Raw genomic sequence first — 11,196 nt, 5'->3', positions numbered from 1 at the left:
TGGAAATCATGAGAAAATTGCAATTTTAACCAAGGCTCAGGGACATGTGAGGAGTCGCCTGTCAATTGTGTCATACCTGCATTAACCCTCGGTTTCCGGTTTTATTTTGTAGAAACCATGGAAACACCAAAGACGCTATATTATACATGTTTTATTAGACAAGAGAACAACTGTTTTGATACATTTATAGACAGAAAGTTAATTATTGTTATATAGCTCAACACATTTAGTCTAATTGTTTAAATCTAATTTTCTTGATTTTTTTTGTGAGTATCATGTTTTACTATGCCTCTGAGAAAAACACTATTTTGTCAAGTAGCTAACATAGCATATGCAGCTTTATTTTTAGTAACAATAATACAACATTTTCTCCATCATACATTATGTTTTAAAATGAATTGCATGCCATTTATCAACACAAGCCACCCAACATTTATTAATATGATATTCTAAAATCGATCTAGTTTACTGAAGTGTGCAACAAGTGTCTCACGGCAGCCGCCAAGCGAACGCACAGATTAACGTTATAACATCATTTTCAACACACTCAAATGTATCTAATATGATGAACGGAGCTGCGTTACCTCATACTCATGACTCAAGCGGTGCCAGCGACTCTGCAACACACGCTGCGAGCAGTGGAACTTTTATTATGCCAAAGTCGCTCCAGTGGCCTCGTTCAGCTCCTACAACACTCGGTCCTGCTCTGCTTCATACTACAGTAACGTTAATAATCGCATCCATGAACATGATTTCTGCCCGAGTCCTATCCCGATTATTTTTGACCAGCTGTGAGGTGAAGACCACATGTCCCAAGATCCCGCGCTCAAACTTTGTGTCATCAAGCTACACCTTTTTTAATAAGCCTCTAGCGACCTCTAACGGACAGAAAAAATTACACATTGCACCTTTAAGAAAAGTAATTAGATTGCAAAGTTAAAAAAGAAATTACAGTATTTTACACCTCACAAGAAATAATTTTATTACGGTAACTTTTCTTAAATAAGACATCCTTGGTGACGTACACAGCCTTCAAATGTGACCTAAAGAGAAAGGAGTTTTAATAATCGTTCTAATTAATATTTATTTATACTACTATAACAACGACACAGAGGAATCTCTTTGGAATCTCTTTCAGAACGATTTTTTCCAGCTGATAACCGATAACATCATTGACAGCCAATCAGAATCCATTATGCTAAGAACTCGAGCATTTAAAGCGGCAGACGACATAACCAGCGCGCGCTTATTAAATAAACAGAACGTTATCGTTGGTTGGCGTCGACGCTATCGTTATAGTTCTCTTATCGTTCTTGTGGTGAACGGGCCTTTAAACTATTCCCCCTATAGCGGCCCTTAATGTAACGTCATATTTCGGAACAATATTTTATTGCAACCATCGATTGTAAGGCATGAATCGATCTTGCATAGCTACGAGGAGCATCTTTGCTCAGGTAGGCCTACTTGAGTATGATTCGGGCCCTAATGCTAAGTGTTTACTATAGTTATCTGCTACATTTCAACTGTATGTGTTAAGTCATTCAGCAGATGGTTATTCTCCTTCAGTTATGTTCGATGTAATAAGTAAAGGCAAATACAAACTAAACTTTTTGAATTTGGGATTATATATTCATAATTACAATTTGAAATCAGTGGCGCATTTGAGTGCATATTTCATGATTCTGAATAAAAACTATTTGTTTGCAGGACATATGGACAAACAAAGAGCGTTCAGATGAAACTAGGTTAAGCTAATCTTTTAATAATCTTACATCAGTTTTTAATAGGATTTCAAACACTTTCTTTTGCTTCCTGTGCACTATTTACCCAAAGCCTGGCATGCTTGAACTATTCAGAAAGAAACAGCAGGAACTTTTTCAGAGAAAGAAACCAATTATTTTTTTGGTATGGTTTGTTTGTTTAAGTTTTTTCCTCAGTGTGAGAGGAAATCTACCATAAATGTTTGAGTGTTTACATACTGGTTTAAACTTTTGATGCACATTTGAGTATGCAGTATTCCTGCTTTTCTAACTTCAGAATTCTTTTCTATTTGAAATATATGGAATGACAAGCGCTTCGTTTTCATCTACCCATAGTTCACGCTGTTGGTATGTGCCGGGCTGGCCAAATAGAGGAGGAGTGTGGCATCTATCCTGACCTTGGCAGCCAGTTATCAGCTTCAGGCAGCCAGTTATCAGCTTCAGGCTTATGTAGCTTGATAATTTATCATACTATCAAAATACATTCCTTAACTGAACCCACAAGCACAACAAATGGAGTTTTTACAGGAAACCTTTAATACTGTTTTTGTCAATCTGCATTCCCTTTTTGTTTGTTGATTCATCTATGGTATTCTAAACTCTGTTATGACTCAGAACCAAAGGAAGTGGTTTAGGATAAAAGTGTATGTGGTCTTAGAGTAAAGTGGTGAATGTTCTGAAGGCTTGTTCTGGTAAATGTATATGAAGTATACATTCATGTTGGAATTTTAATCCGTGGCTTGAAATGGCCCAAGAATGGAAGAGTTATCTATATTATATGAAGCAAAATTTATAGTGTATATTTGTGAAGACCTCTCATAAACGATTTTTTACATCATTAGATTTCACATGTCAGTGCTTTTTACTATACCCTGCCCCTAAACCAAACCCTCACAGAACCTGTTGATATTATAAGATAAAACAAACCACAGTTTGGCTGATCCTCGGCCTTTAAAGGGTTAGTTCACCCAAAAATTGTTAATCTTCGCAACACAAATTAAGATATTTTAGTTGAAATCCGATGGCTAAGTAAAGCCTCCATAGGGAGCAATGACACTTCCTTTCTCAAGATCCATAAAGGTGCTAAAAACATATTTAAATCAGTTCATGTGAGTACAGTGGTTCAAAATTAATATTATAAAGCGACGAGAATATTTTTGGTGCGCCAAAAAAAACAAAATAATGAATAATTAAAGTGATGGCCGATTTCAAAACACTGCTTCAGGAAGCTTCGGAGCACAATGAATCAGTGTATCGTTGGCAGTTTGACACACGATCTGAATCATGATTCAATATGCTGATTCATTGTGCTCCGAAACTTCCTGAAGCAGTGTTTTGAAATCGGCCATCACTAAATAAGTCGCTATTTTGTTTTTAGTGTGGGGTGGAACGGCATGAGGGTCAGTAATAAATGACAGAATTTTCATTTTTGGGTGAACTAACTCTAAATGATCTTACAAGCCAGTTTTCAACATATTCAACTGAATGAGTAAAGGCATTAAGGCCTGGCTTCACAGACAGGTCTTAGATTAAGCCTGGATTAGGCCTTAGTTCAATTAAGCCATTTAAGTAGCTTTTTAAATGTGCTTTAGAAGAAAAAAAACATAACTGGTTTGCATCTTGACAGAAAACTATGGCACCGACATAATTTAAGATATGTCAGTGCAAGTTGCTTTTAGATAAAACAGCTCAAACATGCTTTTTAGTCTGGGACTAGGCTTAAACCTTGTCTGTGAAACCAGGGTTAAGTGTTTATAGCCAAGCCAAACACACACATGCACAGAAAGTGTCTCTTTTTTTATTTTGTGCAACTGGCTGGAATTATGGAATCATTCTGTGACCTTTTACTGAGCACACAAGCCTTACTTAGGTTAGAAAATTAAATCTTTGTAAATCCCTCCCTGCATAACCCAACAGAGTTGATACTGAACTGCTGTTAGCTCCCCATTTTTCATCTAGATGCAGTTAGAGCACATAGCTGGCAGGCACTGATCACTGTGTTGTCCACCATAACACACACTTTCCCGAAACTATGTTGTCAGTGCATTGGTAAACATGATGTAACCACTTCAGTTCATTGTGGACACCTGATATTAGTGTCTGCAATTTAGGAAAATGTGCAGTGGGAGTTCTGTAAACTTGTGAGGTCTAGTCACACTCATGTTATTCATAAGAACTCTTATTGTGCAACTGTTTGAAACACAGTTCTGAAGAATGACAAATATTTCTCAGTAATCTGATGATGTCAGGCTGACTGAATGTGGTGCTGTAAAAGTTTGTGTGCTGTAATTAGCTTCTGCCATGTTATCATCCTGCCCTCCCCATTGCTACACTATGAGGCCTGATCATCACAGGGAGATAGGGTCCCCTGTCAAATCAAACAAACTCTCTCTGTGTTAGCACTCGGGTGGCTGGTGATGATATAAAAAAAATAAAATAAAAAAAATGCCCATAGGAATGGATTCACATGAACCAACACCAGCAAGTAGTGCTAATTCATCTTCACTGCTTTGCCGATGGTAGACAGAATGGTTATGTAGCCTGAAAAACTACATTCAATTTATTGATTTATTTATTTTTTGCATGAACTCACACTACACTCTAAGAAGAAAAGGTTCAAAAATGAACCTTTTGAGGTTCCTGGCGATTGCAACTGTGGGGGAACCTTAAAGGTTCATTTTTGAACCTTTTTAAAAAGGTTCTAATTGGAACCTTCACTTAAAGGTGCATTAAAGCCCATTAAGGTTCCATTTTGAACCTTTTCCTTTTAGATAGCAATAACATATATTAATAATAATTATTAAAATATAATATAAAATATACATTAACTATATGTCTTATATATAACTTGTATAACTATATCTTAATCCCATTTCAAAACATTGAATACAGAACACAATGATTGTCTATAAAATGTTTAATACATAAATATAAAATGTGAGCACAGGCACCAATGGACAGAGAAAAAAGGAAAATTGTTTATCATTCAAATAAATAAATAAATAAACAATCAAATAAATAAATTCATTCATTAATCTATACATTTCCATCAACCTTTAACAGAATGTAGCTGAATATCTATCATTTTTATATTATTTTTAATAATTTAATTTTTAATTTATATATAATTTTTAAGATAATGTTTAAACAGGACATTTTTATTTTTCAAATAATGTTAAGAGTGTTTCTCGGCTTTGAAGCATATTCAAGGTTGAAGATTAAGTACATTGTCATTAGAATAACATGGTCATATGACCTGGTCATATCGTCTACTTCACAGACTTTCTCCCCTTGCATCATTATTTCTAAAACAGACCGCATCCAAGTGTAACCCGTGTGGCTCGCTTATGCCCAGCGTGATGTGCGGCCAGCGACACCGGGTATTAAAACTTGGTCTGCGTTGTGTTACGTTGTGTTGAATGAAGAGACAGACACGGGACAGCAAGCAGTCGATTCACTGGATCTTTTTACTGAGTAAAAGAGAAAAATAAGCAGCCTCAGATTGAGTGGCCCTTATATGACTCTCTTCCATCGAATCACATTTCAAAAGGGCGGAAGAAAACATGAACATAAGGAAAATAATATAGAAAACATACCTGTTTAACAGAGACAAATAAGCAGCCTCAGATCCAGTGGCCCTTATAACACTATAAAACAAATATGGTGCGCCTCCATTACCATGTGCTTGTTTCACATAAAAGACAGAAATATACCTCAAAGAATGTAAAATATCAAAAATAATCCCAAGGATAGATAAAACAGTACTTTACACATAAGTTTGGGTTGAAATAAAGATATAAAAGATATAATTAACATTAGGATTAAATAAAATTAACAGGATGACAAAAGAAACCTACCTCTTCCATCGAATCACATTTCAAAAGGGAAGAGGAGGAGACAGGACAGGAAATTAGGTCATACTGTGACCTCGCATCACTTAAAGGAGAAGCGCACCTTTAGATCAGGTATCATAAAACGTATATGAACAATTTTGTGTGAATTATAACAATATTTACTAGTATACTTTGTATACCTGTTTCACAAGGCACATCCATTTACAGTATATACAGCACAGGGTTGGGTGTACGTGGTTCCTAAACAAGAAGAGAATAATGTTATATTCAATATAACATGTATGTATTCAATATAAACGTATTAAATGATACATAATTTCCATTATTATTTGCTTTTAAGTCACAATTTGAAACACAATTTTACTCACAACTGAGGTGACATTAAGGGCTGGATATCATGATAATATTTCCTTTGTGGAGTGATGTTTCATATAGTCTGTCCTCTCACTCTTTGTCCGTGTCATTTAGTCCTCTAAAAGGATTTGGTGATCATCAAGCATTTGGTTTTCATTTTATCCAAGTGGATCCCAACGCTGTAATCATCTTCTCCTGAATAAATCTACCCACAAAAATATGTCTGCTATTCTTAAAAAACTTAAGTTGATTCTGTCTGGGACACTTACCCCAACTGCCCTTGACCTCTTTTGATACACATCTTGGTCAGACAGATTGTCCATCTAAAAAAACAAAAGAAATATATTATTACGCAAGTGTGTAATTTTAGAGAATGGTGGAGAGTAAAAACAGTTCTCTATATTTCCAGGTCTCCAACAAGCGAACAATTAAACAAGGTGTGTTCAGCCATTGTTACAAAATACCAGTGCCCGGTTGCATAAAGAGAGTATTTTTGGTGTTCCAGAAAAACAAAAATAAGGACTTAAATAGTGATGATGAGTGTGTCGAATCAGCGGTTCGGAGCGCCAAAGTCACATGATTTCAGCAGTTTGGTGGTTTGACGCGCAATCCGAATCATGATTCGACACGCTGATTCATAACGTTCTGAAGCTTAAAGGGGGGTATAATGCTATATTCTGACTTATTTACACTGTTAAAGGGTTGGATTCTCATGCTAAACATGGCCAAAGTTTCAAAATACGAGTTGGACGAATGACGGAGTACTGTATTTCTGTGCCAAAAATACTACACCAGCTTCCTGCAGCAGTATTTTGAATTCGGCCATCACTAAATAAGTTGTTATTTAGTTTTTTTGGCACACCAAAAATATTCTCATGGCTTTATAATATTAATATTGAACCACTGTACTCACATGAACTGATTTAAATGTGTTTTTAGTACATTAATGGATCTTGAGAGAGGAAATGTCATTGCTGGCTATGAAGGCCTCACTGAGCCATCGGATTTCAACTAAAATATCTTAATTTGCATTTCGAAGATTAATGAAGGTGTTACAGGTGTAGAACGGCATGAGGGTGAGTAATAAATGACATTATTTTCATTTTTGGGTGAACTAACCCTTTAAGGTGCTTTATGCAACCGGGCACAGATAAGAGACAAGACTGGAAGAGTGTATGTAAGAACATGTCAAAGAGCCCTTCAGTTTATATATATTAGCCATGTAAGTGAAAAGGTGTTATTTCATTTGGCATACTTACATCTACAATACTTGCCAAATTTTTAGTGTCACAAGTCCTTGGACCCTTGGTAAAATACCCCATTTCCTTACTTTGCTAAACCTGCTACGAATTTAATTTAGTCTTTCAATACCAGTCAAATGTGATCTTTCTTGAATTAGTTTTTAAGCATCTCATGCCATGTGTCGCTTACCTGGTTCCTTACCTGTTCGTCTCATAATTGAGATCCCTCACTTTCATCATCCTTTGTCTTCAGTCCAGACCAATCCGCTCACCATCATCTACAAATACAAAGAGACTGTTATCATCCAGCTAAGTTCATTCAACCTGTCATCATTCAATCTACTAACCTGTTTATTCTCCCCATCTCTGCCACCTGCAATAATAAACCTTTGTGAACTGTATTACCTCTGTTGTCTCCTTCTGTCCGTGACACCATGACTCCTTTAAAAATAATATTATGTAAAATACTATAAAAGGTTTTATGAAACTGCAGGGCTCTTTGACACGTTCTTACATACACTCTTCCAGTCTTGTCACTTGTCACCAGGGCTAAACTAACCTTGTTGTATTGTTTGCTTGCTTTACCTGAAATTAAAGAAAGGCAATTTTAACCTCCATCTTTCTTTAAAATTATGCACTTACCTGTACTTCACTGTTGGAATTATGTGCACATCTGATCAAACAGATTATTTTTTAACTCCATTTGCTTTGTGATAAAAAAAAGTAATAAATACATTTTATAAAGAAAAAAAATCTCCACTCTCCTTAAGTTTTTTTTGTATTGCTAGTGGGGTAGCTGATAAATTTCTGGTCACCCTGTTTGAGCAATACGTTGTGTTGAGATTGATCCATGTGAAATACCAAATCAAGTCCTACAAAAAAACAAAAAACTGCAGAGAGGTGCATGTTATAATGGTACTACTAACAGCTCAGTAATTTGTAATGATAGCAATATAGTTTAGCTAAAAGTATGTGGAAACCTAACCATCACACCTATACAAGTTGATGGGCATCCCATTCCAAAACGGGAATGCAATATAAGTTTAAAGCAATGTAAGTTGTTTTGGATAACAGTGTCAACTAAATACATACATGTGAGAAAATGCTAGTCACTGAATTCTTCAGTACAACCTATTAAGTATTTAAAAAATGTAAATAATAATTAATAGAGGTGTCCACATACTTTTTTAAAACTTTAAGAGTAGATGTAATAAACTTACACATGAATGGTGTTTGTGGTCTTGGTAGGCATCTCAGTCTTTAGGTTTTCTTCTAATCTTATGAATTTAACTTGATCCTTCAATTTAGGGAATATTTTAGGTATCATAGTTTTCAGTTAGGTTCATTCAAGTGTCCGCATCAATTCCATTGTCTGTTAAAACAACAGGATTCAATAGGAGAATGTCATATCTTCTTAATTGTGAAAATGTCTGTTTTGCTGCAATGGGGAAGTTAAACAGAGTGTGCATTTTTGTGAGATAAACCTTGAAATGTAGGGATGATCACCTGGAAACTGTTGCCATCAACCAGTCAGCCACATGGATTTTCCAGTGAATCAGCTCTGAGCTCATTCTTGCCTCTATATGCAGAGAAATATTGCAATTTAGAAAACAATGCGTTATAAAATATGAATAAAAATAAACTTTTCATTTTTACTAAATTCTCTCTCTCTCTCTCTCGAGCGCGCGAGCAAACACACGCGCACACACAGTAAGGATAAAAAACGGGAAATATCTTGAAATAGTACATGTGGGAAAGGTGTAGTAAGTGGTACACCCGGAATTATTTCTCCAGGCCGTTAAATTGACAATATTGTGGCCGAATTAACACGACGTGTCTGCTTAGGCCCGTCGTCATTTATTCATTATCACACACCTTAAAGTTTATGACATTAAATAGGTGTTTCATAGCTTTTCAAAAAGTTAATAGTTTATTTGAGACGTTATGTTGTCTTACCTCAGATTTTTGTGTCGTTCCGCTCAGTCCCACTCGGGCCCGCTGCTGCCGCTTCAACATTTGTAACGGTTTTTTCCACGTGACCACTGACATCATTGCGCGAGAGAGACTTGTGGAGATTCAGTGCATTGCGTTGCGTACCAAAGCCCAGATGAAAACATTTAAAGCATTTTGAAGGATTTGCTTATTCATGCTTAAAAACGAAACAATATTAATAATCTCGTTTACTTTTAGTGAAAATAATGTACTTTTGAATTGCTAGTTATTTGTCAGTATTCTTATTTTGTAAAAACATTTAGGCACAAGCAATCTCAGCACAATGATTAACAACAGCTGTAGTAAAAGCAATAGTAGTAGTAGTAGTAGTAGTAGTAGTAATGATAATAATAAACTAAATAAAGAAAAAAATAATCTTCCTGATGAAACCTTACACAATACAATTATGAAATGTTTTCTAAAACATGAGCTAATAACAAAGTAGATAAAGTTGGAACAGAAGGAGAGATGAAACACGTAAAATAAATTGCCTGTGCATCACACTTTACTCATGATTTTTGCTCTAAAACTGCATAGTGTCCTTTTCAATTGGGGAATATTTTTTCGGTTGTCTAAGCGAAAGATATTGAACACAGTCTATTTTTAGGGCTAAGAATTTCACGTCACCTCTCCATTTAACATTGAACAGCTTCTTGTCCATTTATGAATGTAAAACTGAATTTTTATTCTTGGTCTTCTTAGTTTATGCTTTAAAAATGGACAAAAAACATGGTGTCTTTCAATGTTATGATGCAATTTATAGAAATGTGCGGGGAGGTCGGGGGGTACAGATGAAACACTGTATCGACTGTACACTCCAATCATATTAGAAAAGGTTCATAAACGAACCTTAACTATACACAGGTTCTAATATGAACCCTGTTACCACAACAAAGGTTCTAAAAAGAACTTCCAAATAACCAGTTTACCTGTAAGTTCAACTTTGAACCTTTTTGATAGTTAGAAGTTCATATTTGCACTGTAAAGTTCTTTATTGAACTCCAAAGGTTCGACCTCTTCTAAGAGTGTACTTTTTAAAAGGTTAGGCTCAAATGATCGAGATTAAAAGTTTTATTCAGCAAGGATGCTATAAATCGATCAAAATTGACAGTAAAGACTTGTTTTGTTAGAAAAAAAATGCTGTTTTCTTTGAACTTTCTGTTAATCAAAGAATCCTGATAAAAATGCATCACAGTTTCCACAAAAATATTAAGAAGCACAACTGTTTTCAACATTAATAATAATAATAATAAATTATTCTTGAGGACCAAATAAGCATGCATGAACGAATGATTTCTAAAAAATCATGTGACACTGAAGACTGGAGTAATGATGCTGAATAAATTAGAAAATTATTATTAGAGTTATTTTAAAATTATAAATGCTTGGGTGGGCATAAGAGACTTCTCTCAAAAACATAAAAAAAAAAAACCAACAAAAACAATTTACAGACCCCAAACTTTTAAATGGTAATATATTTAATTAGTTCGGGAGGGACATATTGAAGGATTCCACCCCCTTTTTTTATAGCCAATAGGCTTTACTTATGTCATAGCTATGAACCATGATTAGCTATTAGTCATTGGTATTGGGGAGGGGCATTCTCATTCTAGAAAGCATTTGATTGGACAGAAATCATCATCAGTACTTTTTATTAAATGTGTGTGCATGTCTGTGTATATATAATAATAGCAGTGACTAATTGCGCTCTCTCTCCCTCCCTCTCTCTCTCTATCTATCTATCTATCTATCTATCTATCTATCTATCTATCTATCTATCTATCTATCTATCTATCTATCTATCTATCTATATATATATATATATATATATATATATATATATATATATATATATATAAAACTTATATAATTTTAATAACTTTTTAGTATAATACACTTGAGTATAGGTGGCTTCAAATCTAGTAAACCTAAAAACCGAAAAGTTCTGTTAGTAAATTTGTCATTACACTTTTGATTTTCATTAAAATGACATAT

General features: G+C 34.8%; 1 long non-coding RNA gene across 5 annotated transcripts; it reads right to left on the bottom strand.

The window, feature by feature from the left end:
• Positions 1 to 4,445: 4,445 nt before the first annotated feature.
• Positions 4,446 to 9,500, bottom strand: LOC137035573 (uncharacterized). Of its 5 annotated transcripts, none has more exons than XR_010897103.1 (7): positions 9,166 to 9,500; positions 8,716 to 8,788; positions 6,238 to 8,581; positions 5,794 to 6,147; positions 5,618 to 5,696; positions 5,357 to 5,407; positions 4,446 to 5,230 (listed from the first exon to the last, which is right to left on the bottom strand). It is a non-coding gene; the product is annotated as an uncharacterized lncRNA (long non-coding RNA). The 5 variants fall into 5 exon arrangements; XR_010897102.1 differs by having other exon boundaries at positions 4,447 to 5,230; positions 5,794 to 5,854; positions 5,983 to 8,581; XR_010897100.1 differs by having other exon boundaries at positions 4,448 to 5,230; positions 5,794 to 8,099; positions 8,430 to 8,581; positions 9,166 to 9,499.
• Between the last annotated feature and the right edge of the window lie 1,696 nt (positions 9,501 to 11,196).

The sequence above is a fragment of the Chanodichthys erythropterus genome, chromosome 2, assembly GCF_024489055.1.
Source record: "Chanodichthys erythropterus isolate Z2021 chromosome 2, ASM2448905v1, whole genome shotgun sequence".
Classification (NCBI taxonomy): domain Eukaryota; kingdom Metazoa; phylum Chordata; class Actinopteri; order Cypriniformes; family Xenocyprididae; genus Chanodichthys; species Chanodichthys erythropterus.
This window is presented reverse-complemented; position numbering and strand designations above follow the sequence as displayed.